This window comes from Triticum urartu, chromosome 1A (genome assembly GCF_056163025.1).
Source record: "Triticum urartu cultivar PI428250 chromosome 1A, HENAU_Tu73, whole genome shotgun sequence".
NCBI lineage: Eukaryota > Viridiplantae > Streptophyta > Magnoliopsida > Poales > Poaceae > Triticum > Triticum urartu.
This window is the reverse complement of record NC_141873.1, coordinates 415220969-415233511: the sequence shown is the minus strand read 5'-3', so window position 1 is coordinate 415233511 and position 12543 is coordinate 415220969.

The window sequence follows — 12543 nt, the reverse complement described above, 5'->3', positions numbered from 1 at the left end:
GGAAAGTTACATCCGGGGTGTTACAACACTCCACCACTACAAAAGGTTCTCGTCCCGAGATCTAGGACTGAAAGAACGCCGGGTACTCAGAACGGAGGTGATCCTCGCGTTCCCAGGTAGCTTCATGGTCGGAATGGTGTGACCACTTGACTTTGAGAAATTTGATTGAATTGTTGCGAGTCTTGCGTTCAGTCTCTTCAAGGATAGCAACTGGGTGCTCACGATAGGAGAGATCTTCTTGGAGCTCAATGTCCTCGAAGTTGACGGTGCGGTCAGGAGTCTTGAAGCACTTTCGAAGCTGAGAGACATGGAACACGTCATGAACATTTGCAAAGTTTGAAGGAAGCTCGAGTTGATAGGCGAGGTCGCCTCTCTTGCTGACAATCTTGAAAGGTCCCACGTATCTGGGGGCAAGCTTCCCTTTGATACCGAAGCGACGAGTACCTTTCATAGGAGAGACACGGAGGTAAACATGATCTATGATCTCGAAAGCCAAATCATGGTGCTTACTATCATAGTAGCTCTTCTGACGGGATTGGGCTGCTTTGAGGTTATCACGAATGACTTTGCACATTTCTTCTGCCTCTATGATTAAGTCATTACCCAAAAGCTGACGTTCACTGGTTTCAGACCAGTTGAGAGGGGTACGGCACTTCCTGCCATACAGAATTTAGAATGGGGCCTTTCCCGAACTTGCTTGAAAACTGTTGTTGTAGGAGAATTCAGCATAAGGAAGACAATCCTCCCACTTCATGCCGAAGGAGATCACACAAGCCCTGAGCATATCTTCAAGAATCTGGTTGACACGCTCGACTTGACTGCTAGTTTGAGGATGGAAAGTTGTGCTGAAGTGGATGTTGGTGCCCATGGCCTTCTGAAAAGAATCCCAAAACTTCGAGGTAAAGATGCTGCCACGGTCTGAAGAGATCACTTGTGGAATACCGTGCAGAGAGACAATACGAGAGGTATAGAGTTCCGCCAATTGAGCTGCAGTGATCGACTCTTTAATAGGCAGAAAGTGAGCCACTTTGGTGAGTTTGTCGATGACAACGAATATAGCATCATTGCCACGCTTGGACTTTGGAAACCCAGTCACGAAGTCCATTACAATGTGGTCAAACTTCCATTCTGGAATGGCAAGAGGTTGGAGGAGACCCGCTGGCCTTTGGTGTTCTGCCTTCACTCTTCTGCAGACATCACATTCATTCACGAATTGAGCGATCTCGCGCTTCATTCGAGTCCACCAATAAGCTTGCCACGGGTCCTGATACATCTTCGTGCTCCCAGGGTGGATGGAGAGGAGAGAATTGTGAGCCTCGTTCATGATCACTTTACGAAGGTCACCTTTGGGTACAACAATACGATCCTCGAAGAAGAGAGTGTCCTTGTCATCAAGGCGGTAGCACTTGTACTTGGACTGACTCTTGGCAATCCCAATCTTCACCTTTTTCACCATAGCATCAAGAAGCTGGGCTTGGCGAATCTGGTCTTCCAAGGTAGGAGAGACTAGAAGGTTGGCGAGGAAACCTTGAGGAACAACTTGCAGATTAAGTTTGCGGAAAGCTTCACAAAGCTTGGGTTGATAAGGCTTGAGAATCAGACTGTTGCAGTAAGCTTTCCTGCTCAATGCGTTAGCAATCACATTGGCCTTGCCTGGAGTATACTCGATACTCGGATTATACTCTTGAATCATTTCGACCCATCGAGTTTGCCTGAGGTTGAGATTAGGCTGAGTGAAGATGTACTTGAGACTCTTGTGATCAGTGAAAATATCCACTTTTCTTCCCAATAGAAGATGTCTCCAAGTCAAAAGAGCATGCACAACTGCCGCCAACTCGAGATCATGAGTGGGGTAGTTCTTCTCATTAGGCTTCAACTGGCGAGATGTATAAGCAACAACTTTCTTCTCTTGCATCAATACCGCGCCAAGACCTTGGAGAGAGGCATCACAAAAGACCTCGTACGGCTTGGATTCATCAGGCGGCGTCAGAACTGGAGCAGTGATCGATTTCTCTTTCAAAGTGTTGAAAGCAATGTCACACTCCGGAGACCAAACGTACTTGACGTGCTTCTGGAGAAGATTTGAGAGAGGCTTCACGATCTTAGAAAAGTTTTCAACGAATCTTCGGCAATAGCTTGCGAGACCGAGAAAACTGCGGAGTTGCTTCACGTTCTGAGGAGGTTCCCAATTCACAATTGCAGACACCTTCTCAGGATTCATGGCAATGCCCTTGGCAGAGATGATATGACCAAGATAAAGAACCTCATCGAGCCAAAATTCACACTTGGAGAACTTGGCATAGAACTGATGTTCCCTTAGCTTATCAAGAACCAAACGCAAGTGCTTGGCATGATCTTCCTTGTTCTTGGAGAAAACTAGAATGTCGTCGAGATAGACCAAAACAAAGTCATTGGTGTAGGCATTGAAGATGAAGTTCATCATGCGAGAGAACATCGGAGGAGCGTTGACGAGGCCAAAAGACATGACAGTGTATTCATATGAACCCAAGCTTGTCCTGAAAGCCGTCTTGGGAATATCTTGCTCACGGATTCGAATCTGATGATAACCCATACGGAGATCAAGCTTGGAGAACACTCGAGCACCTTTGAGTTGTTCGAACAGCTCATTGATGTTGGGAAGTGGGTATTTGTTCTTGATGGTCTTCTTGTTCAATGGACGGTAATCAACACAAAGTCGGTCCGTTCCATCCTTCTTCTTCACAAAAAGAACACCACAACCCCACGGAGAAGAACTAGGCCGGATGAGACCCATTTTCTCTTGAATATCGAGTTGCTTCTTCAGCTCCTTCAACTCCTCAGGTCCGAGCTTGTAAGGATGCTTGCACACAGGTTCCGTGCCAGGCTCAAGATCAATAACGAATTCGACTGGCCGGTGCGAAGGCATTCCTAGAAGCTCTTCTGGAAAGACGTCTTGATATTCGCAAACGACTGGAATTTGTGAAATAGCATCCAATTCACCCCTTTCATTGAGAGAAAACAGACGGATGGTATCATCACGAGCGGCAAAGACAATTACATCCTCAGACGAATGAGTCAATTGAATCTGCCTTGCTGCACAATCAAGATGTGCCTTGTGCTTAGAAAGCCAATCCATTCTGAGAATAAGATCAATATCCGAGTCACCAAGAACCATTGGGGAAGCTAGAAACTTGTAGTCACCCAAAGTGACAGTAACATCCGGAACGATGGAGTTAGCCTGCATGCGCTTACCGGGAGAGACAACTGCTAAAGGACTAGGCAAAACTTGCGAAACCAAATCATGCCTATTTGTAAACGGTCTCGAGATGAAGCAATGCGATGCACCAGTGTCAAAAAGAACTTTTGCAGGTATATCATTAACAGGAAGGTTACCCATGATCACATCTGACGAGTCCTCTGCCTGAGCTGCATTCATCAAATTGACCTTGGCATGCTTGGGGTTATGCTTGACCACTGCTGTACTTGCCGATCTGACAGGAGGAGGAGGAGGAAGACGCCTCTGATTGAAACACTTGTTGGCATAGTGACCCTTTTGTTGGCACTTGTTGCACGTGACCTCTGAAAGAGGACGGTGATACGGAGCACTCGATCTTGGAGCTTGAGACGAAGTCTTGTTCTGAAAGCCAGGGTTGGGTGGGTGGGAAGAACCACTGCCACCTTTGCTCTTCTGCTGATATGGCTGACGGAACGGAGGAGGAGGAAGCCAATACTTCTGCTGCTTGGCCACTTGAGTAGAGGAAGAAGGAGTAACATCTCTGGCTCGCTTCTTGGAAGCATCACACTTCAACTGAGCAGCCTCTTGTTTCAGTGCCATGTTGTAGAACTCATCGTATCTCAAGGGCTCAAAGAGAACAAGAGCTAGCTGAATTTCTTCTCTGAGACCACCCCTGAACTGGTATATCATGCTCTTCTCATCAGGGATGTCCTGCTTGGCAAAGCAGGCGAGCTTCTGGAACAACTTGTTGTAGTCATAGACAGATAAAGAGCCTTGCTTCAGATTGCGGAATTCCTCACGCTTGCTTTCAACCACGCTTTGGGGAATATGATGAGCTCGGAAATCTCGACGGAAATCATCCCAAGTGATAACACGTCCACCTCTGGAGTCCTTGTACTGCTGGAACCATTCTGCAGCTTGATCTTTGAGTTGGAAGGAAGCGAACTTAACAAAGTCCTCAGGCCTGACGTTACTGCACTCGAAATGCTTGCACAGATCCACAAGCCAATCGTCAGCATCGGTTGCCTCAACACAATTGCTGAAAGTCTTTGGCCCGTTAGCAAGGAACTGGTTGAGTGTAGCAAAGTGATTCTGATTGTTGCCTTGATTCCCTTGACTGCCTTGATTGCGCTCTTGAAGAATTTGCATGATCAACTGTGTGTTTGCATTGGTTGCGGCCATCACAGCTTGCCATGCCTCTCGAGGAGGTGGAGGTGGTGGCGGATCAGGATTCGGAGTCATGCGCGTTGGAGGAGCCATCCTGAAGAGGTTGACGTCCATTAGCACATTGATAGATAAATATTGAAGCTGAATCCAACGGAATGAAAATTGCAACATATAGTCTTCACATCCGAACAAAATGAACGAATGTATTCCTCTTGAAATGGTCACATATCCATAAATTGAGAAGCCACGTAGAATTAAGGTAGAGAAATAAATCAACAAGGTACGGATCAAGAACTAATAATCGGTAAGAAATCCCAATCTCAAACCAATATCCATGGAAGAAGAACTAGAGCTACTAGAATTCCCACCTATGAAATTCCCGAACCATTCCGGTTATGCAATCAGGTGTTGGGGATACAGGGGAAGCATAATATCTCACCCAAACTAGCAAATCCTACATCCAGTTGTATCCATCCTTCAACACATAACCAAGAAACCTTCGGAAACCATCTACCTCAACCTTCGAAAAGCATCCGTTATACAAGTTATGGCGATACTCCCGAACTCCCGCTCCAGTACTGGGTGGCGTCGAGGTTATCTCACCAACAAACTGCATAAAAGAGATTTTTGATGTCGGCGTACTAAACTCAGGTATTCCAGAACTGCAACGGTAAAATTATGACGACAACACCTCAGAGCTCAACTCTCCGGGACACTTCCACTAAACCCCTGACATGAGGCACCAAGACAATGTTCTCATCATAAAACCATCGGAACGATTCCAAGATACCCGCGTGATCCTAAAAAAAAATTTAGTGAAATTTGAGAAGAGAAGAGTCAAAACTCTACGTCAGGATGCCTTACCAGAGCGATGAGGAGACTGGGAAGTAAAAAGAATTCCTAAGCTCTCCGATATATAATTCCTAAATGACTCAAAACATTTTTCTAGACACAACTCGGCCGCTAAAAACGATCAAGCAATGGGGCTCCTAAGGTCGGGGAAGGCTCTGATTACCAACTTGTAACACCCTCGATGCGACTATATCTCCCACGTGTCGAGGCACGACTTAGAGGCATAATCGCATTGAAGGCATATGTCGCAAGTTAGGCAATCTTCACAACATCCCATGTAATATGATAATAAAAGGGGAGATAACATAGTTGGCTTACACTCGCCACGTCAATCAAGTACATAAATAACATTACATCATCCAAACACTCATGGCCCGACTACGACGCCAAAATAGAAGAGAACCCAACATGCGACACGGTCCCAATCACCCCCAACTGGGCACCACTACTGATCATCGGGAAAGAAAACATAGTAACGTTGAGAGTCTTCGTCGAACTCCCACTTGAGCTCATACGCGTCTCCTGGAGCGGAATCATCAGGCCCTGCATCTGGTGTAATAGTAATCTGTGAGCCACAGGGACTCAGCAATCTCGCACCCTCACGATCAAGACAATTTAAGCTTATAGGTAAGGCAAGGAAAAAAATATGTGGAGCTGCAGCAAGCGACTAGCATATATGGTGGCTAACTTATTCACAAAAGAGAGCGAGAAGAGGAGGCAAAGCACGAGCGAGAAACTAGAGGACAACCTGCGCAAACATTACCCCAACACCGTGTCCACTTCCCGGACTCCGCCGAGAAGAGGCCATCACGGTAACACACTCAGTTGATTCATTTTAATTAAGTTAAGGTTCAAGTTATCTACAACCGGACATTAACAAATTCCCATCTGCCCATAACCGCGGGCACGGCTTTCGAAAGTTCAATCCCTGTAGGGGAGTCCCAACTTAGCCCATGACAAGCTCTCACGGTCAACGAAGGAATAGACCTCCTCCCAAGATGTTCCGATCAGACTCGGTATCTCGGTTACTCAAGATACTTCGACAGGTTAAAACAAGACCAGCAACACCGCCCGAATGTGCCGACAAATCCCGATAGGAGCTGCACATATCTCTTTCTCAGGGCACACTCAGATTGTTCTAGGTACGGGTAGGCCGGCCTAGAGTTGCCCCTGGTGGCCACCGGTAGCTGACAGGTGGACCAACACTCAGAGGAGCACTGGCCCGGGGGGGTTAAAATAATGATGACCCTTGAGTCTGCAGAACCCAAGGGAAGGAAAAGGCTAGGTGGCAAATGGTAAAACCAATGTTGGGCATTGCTGGAAAAGCTTTAATCAAGGCGAACTATCAAGGGGTTCCCATTATAACCCAACCGCGTAAGGAACGCAAAATCCGGGAACATAACACCGATATGACGGAAACTAGGGCGGCAAGATTGGAACAAAACACTAGGCGAGAGGCCGAGCCTTCCACACTTTACAAAGTATATAGATGCATTAAGATAGCAAGATAATATAATGATATCCCAACAAGTAAATAAAGGTTCCAACAAGGAACGGCCTTCAATCTTCACCTGCAACTAGCAACGCTATAAGAGGGGCTGAGAAAAGCGGTAACATAGCCAATCAACGGTTTGCTAGGACATGGTGGGTTAGAGGTTTGACATGGAAATTTGGGAGGCTTGAAAGCAAATGGTAGGCATCGTAGCAATGGCATAGCAAAAGAGCGAGCAAACTAGCATAGCAAAGATAGTAGTGATTTCGAGGGTATGATCATCTTGCATGCACAGTTGTCAGAGTTGACTGGATCCTCGAAAGCAAACTCAACAGGCTCCTCGTTAGCGAACTCGTCTCCCGGCTCTACCCAAACAAGACAAACAAGCAACAATGATACAATCAACCACGTGCAAGACCAAGCAATATGATGCAATGATGATATGCTATGCGGAATGCGATGCGGGATGCAAAATGCAAGATATGACAGGAAATGCATGAACCTGGACTCAACTTGGAAAACCAAGTGTGCCACTGGAAAGATGAGATGAAATCGCTTGAAAACAATATAAAGAACGCCGGAATCGGAGTTACGGTTTGGAAATGGCAAGCGATTCAAAAATGACACCGGTCTGCGATTTACAACAAGTAGGCATCTAAATGCAATGAGATGAACATGCTATAGCAACCAAACATGACAACAAAATACATGGAAGCGATGCATTCAAGATGCTTAACAAAAGTCTAGCACTGAGCTACGACCAATTCATCCATTAACAGGTTCAAACAAGCATGGCAAAAATGCATATGGCAAACAGATCTCAGACTTAGTGAAATTAACACTTGTCTGGAATTTCAGATCAGGTAGCACTCTTCGGAGCAACAAAACTACATGCTACAGGATCTGAACATGGCAAAGTAAAGCATGGCATGGAGCTACTCAAAGAGCTTAACAAAAGTCCCTTAGTGACCTTGAGCCAAAAGGGATCAGAAAATACAATTGCAAGCACGCGAACATATCAAAAACATAATCAGTTTTCAGACTTAGTGAAAAACTGACACATGCTGAATTATAACTCAAGTAGGCATGTTCACGAGCTCGATGCACTCACTACGTTGCAAGTCATGGCAAGAAAAGCATACACCCATCAAGAAGGCACACAATGCAACCTAGACATGGCAAGAACAATAGCATAGCATGCACGGATCAACTACAACATCATCGGCAAAATTGCAAACAAGTTGACAATCTGCCCAGATTCACAAAGTAGCAAAAGTAGAGCTCGATTGACTCAAGCTAGGGTGCTCCATAATTGCAAACAAAGACATGGATGGATATAGCACTACAATATTAACAAAACATCCTTACTGATCATCGTCAAAAGAGGCACGGATCACTAGGAAACAACATGAACATATGGCATCATGAGATAAACAGCTGCAGGACTTAGTGAAATTACTAAGTCCCTGAAAACAGAATTAGCAAGTGCACCACTTTGTAAGCTTGCACAAGTCACCACACACATCACAAAAATACATGGGTTGCACCTCTGGAAAGATGACAAACCCTTAACAAAACACATGTAGAGCATCAGGGCATATCATGCACACATTAATCATGGCAAAAATGACAAAAAACCTAAACGGAGTAGCAGATCTGACAATTAACTCAAGTAGCCCTCTTCTAACAGCATTTCAGGCATCAAGATGAACTCAAATGAAAATGATGCAATGGAATGAAATGATGTACTCTCTGGGATGAACATTTTGATATGCTATATGCATGAATCGGAGCTACGGATGCAAAGTTACGGGGTCATGAACATGTGCACATGGGCTGAAAATATCTGGGACTTAGACGAATATGACCTAGGGTTTTTATGGATCTAGATCTCGCGCACGGAAATCGAGGCGGCCGGAGCACTGTAGACCGGTGATGGGGATGACGTCGGAGAAGGTCGCCGGAGTGGCCGGACGACGAGGAGGCGGGGACGACGGTGGCGGCGCTCGGCGGTGGCCGCGGCGGGGTCGGGCGGCGGCGGGCGCGTCGGCTCGGGCGGCGAAGCCGAGGCTTCCCGCGGGCGGCGGCGGTGAGGTACACGGCGGGGCGGCGATGGCGCGCGCTCCGGCGATGGGCGGCAAGGGGCGTCGGGCGGAGGAGGAAGAAGGAGGCGGCGGCGGCGGCTCCTCTGGCCCGTGCGCGAGCGCGGGCGGGCCGGCCACGGGCCGCGGCGGGCTCCGGCGGCGGCGGTGGAGAGAGAGGGATGCGGGCGTATGGGAGGCTGCCACGTGGCGGCGGACACGTCCGTCGGCAGGGAAAGTGTCCGGCGGCGCGCGAGGTGGATTTTTAGGGTTTCGGGGGAAGGAGGAGATCCGAATTTCGGGGGGGGACTTTAAATAGGCATGGAGGGAGCTAGGAGAGTCCAAATGAGGTGCGGTTTTCGGCCACGCGATCGTGATCGAACAATCTAGATGATGGAGAACACTTAGGTGGGTTTTGGGACAAATTGGAGGGGTGTTGGGCTGCAACACACACGAGGCCTTTTCGGTCCCTCGGTTAACCGTTGGAGTATCAAACGAAGTCCAAATGATACGAAACTTGACAGGCGGTCTATCGGTAGTAAACCAAGGCCGCTTGGCAAGTCTCGGTCCAATCCGGAAATGTTTAATCCCCACACACGAAAGAAAGCTAGAAATGACCATCGGAGGAGAACGAAGCGCCGGAATGCAAAACGGACAACGGGGAAAATGCTCGAATGCAAGAGACGAACACGTATGCAAATGCAATGCACATGATGACATGATATGAGATGCATGCCAACGATAACAACACAGAGAGACAAAGACCCGAACCTGAGGAAATAAATATAACTTAACGCTGGAAATGGCAAGAGTTGGAGTACAAATTGGGAAAGTTACATCCGGGGTGTTACACTTCGCTCATCATCTCAAATTATGAGGATCGTGTTCTTTTCGTGCTTAGCCATTTAACCAGAGTGTTGTATCATCTCTGCTTGAGTTCTTTTCATCTTATCAAGTCTTGCATCTCTTTTCAGTCAGAGTGCTGCCCAAATTATATCATTCTTATTCCTTCTCCATCTCATTTCAACCGGAGTGCTTGTATTTACTTCTTGGCCATTGCAACCCTTTTTCTTATGCCTTTCAACCTATAAGGTTCTATAGTAATGTTCCTTGTTCCTCTTTTCTAACGGAGTGTTTTCAACTTTGTTCGTCTTCTTTGTATTCTTTCTGTCAATTTGTTCAACCTCACAAGGTTCTTTGGTTTCATTTGTTTGTCCAAGAAGCAACTTAGTTTTACCTCTTCTTTTCCTCTTCCGTTTCCCTCCAGTGCCATCCTAGATCTCGGGACGAGATCCTCTTGTAGTGGTGGAGTGTTATAACGCCCCGAGACCGTTGCGCCAGGTGTCTTACAGTTATTCGCGGTTGTTGCCTTGTCATTCGCTTGCATGTTGCATCTTGCCATGTCATCATGTGCATTGCATCACCATGTTTTCAAAACTTGCATCCGTCCAGTTTCCCCCAGTTCTCTCCGTTGTCCATTCTGAGCCCAGACAAACTCGCACGCGCCCGCGACACATCCGAAATAGTATTTTATAAGTGGCCGGGAAATGTTCTCGAAATGGGGTGAAAGTTGGCATGTGGTGTTGTTATGTTGTTAGTAGGTCGCCTGCCAAGTTTCATCGCATTCGGAGTTTGTTTGACGACCCAACGGATAACTATAGCGGCATAGTTGCCGGTCTAACGTCGGACGTTTTCAGTCTCCGGAAACCTTGCCGGGCTGCATTTCTGTCTCTCTCTTTTCGACCTGAGACCTCTCCTACACAGCCCACAAACCCCACCTAGTCATGATCATGATCGGAGGCTCCAAAACGCTTCAGAAACCCCTCCTAACCCCCTCTAACCCTAACCTTCCCTATTTATACACCCCCTCTCTCCATTTTTGGCCTCCTACCTACCCCTCCTCAATTTCCGCAGCCTGCCGCCGCTCCCTCCTCGTTTTCAGCACCGGTGCACTCCTGCGCCGTCACTTCGCGCCACCGCCGCTGCGCCCCGGCCTATCCCGCCGTGCCACCTCGCGCACCAGCGTCTCAGCAAGCCGCAGCCCGCCCGAGCCGGCGCGCGGCCCGAGCGAGCCCATCGGGGCCCGACCACGTCGCCTCCCGGTCCCTTGCTCCCGATCTGGTTCGGGAGGAGCTGTGCTCCTCTACCCCAGCGCCACCCGACCTCCGGCAGCCGCGCCGGCGACCTCGTCGCCGGACCTACGTCCCATCAGGCCAGTGCCCCGTCGCCGTCTCCTTCTCCTCTCCTTTTTCATTCCTCTCACTCTCCCGAGCTCATCTCTCTCTGCCTCCTGTTCTATAGTTCGTCACGGGACCGCCGGAGTTCGCCGCTGCCACCCCAAGTCGCCGCCGCCCCTCCTCCAGCTGGATCTGGACCCCTCTGCATCGGATCCATCCACTCCCACCAACTCGCCCTGGATCCGAGTCTCCGCCGCTCGCCGGTGACGTGCATGGCGCCACCGCACCTCTACTCGATCCCGCATGCGTTGACCGGTGCGGTCGACCGCGTGGCCCGCCAGCCAACCCGCGCCAAGGCCCAGCGCCATCCTCCCTCCACTCCACGTCCAGCCCAGCAACACCACCGGGCCGAGGCCCATGGGTGAGCAGCCCCAGCGCCCCCCTTTTTTCTGTTCTGTTGGACCTCTGCTTAGATTCGGCCCATATAGTGTTTTTTACGTGTCTGCATTTTAGACATTATCCAGTGTTTTACCTGTTTTGCAGAAAACCCCCGAAGCTTCATGCATATCCTAACTCACCAACTGTGCATCATATGTAAATAACTTATATATGAAAAATGCTTAGAATTTCATCTAGTTTAATAATATCCAACTTTCATCCATGTTAAAAATGTTTAAAATGATGTTTGCATATTTTTTGCTTAAATGCCATGTTAAAATGCTTTATTTCATAACTAATTAACCGTAGCTCCGAATTTAATAAACTTTATTTGTAAATTGGGTAGAAAAATGCATTGCTTAACATGATGTACTTACTTTGCATGTTTAACAAATCTTAAATATGGGTTAGGGAAGAACAGTACCAAATCCATAAATTGCATATGAGGATTTTCTGGAATTGTTGTTTGTTATTTCTGGCCTCATTTAAACTTGCCTAGATAGGTAGTTTTCATATGCTTCACCCCTTACCATGTTTAATAACATTTAGTATTGTTGGGTACATAAACGAGAGTGAACTAAATGTTTGAATGTGGTGTTTCGTCAATATGCAACTCGTTTCATATGGAGCTCCACTTAATTTGTAGTATTGTTTGTGCATATTGCCATGCCATGCCTCATTAAACCGGACATGCATCATACTTGGTTGCGCATCATGCCATGTTTATGTGATGGTTGTTTACTATGTTGCTTGCTTTTTTCCGGGTTGCTTCTCTCGTTTGCTTCGGTTTCGTTCCGGGAGTTGTGAGGATTCGTTCGACTACGCTGGGTTGTCTACTTCTTGGACTCGTTCTTCTTCCTTGCAGGATCTCAGCCAAGATGACCATACCCTCGAAATCACTTCTATCTTTGCTTGCTAGTTGTTCGTTCTATCGCTATGTCACGCTACCTACCACTTGTTATATCATGCCTCCCATATTGCCATGTCAAGCCTCTAACCCACCTTTCCTAGCAAACCGTTATTTGACTAAGTTACCTCTTTTGCTCAGGCCCTCTTATAGCATTGTTAGTTGCAGGTGAAGCTGAAGTTTGTTCCACGTTCGAACATGGATATGTTGGGATA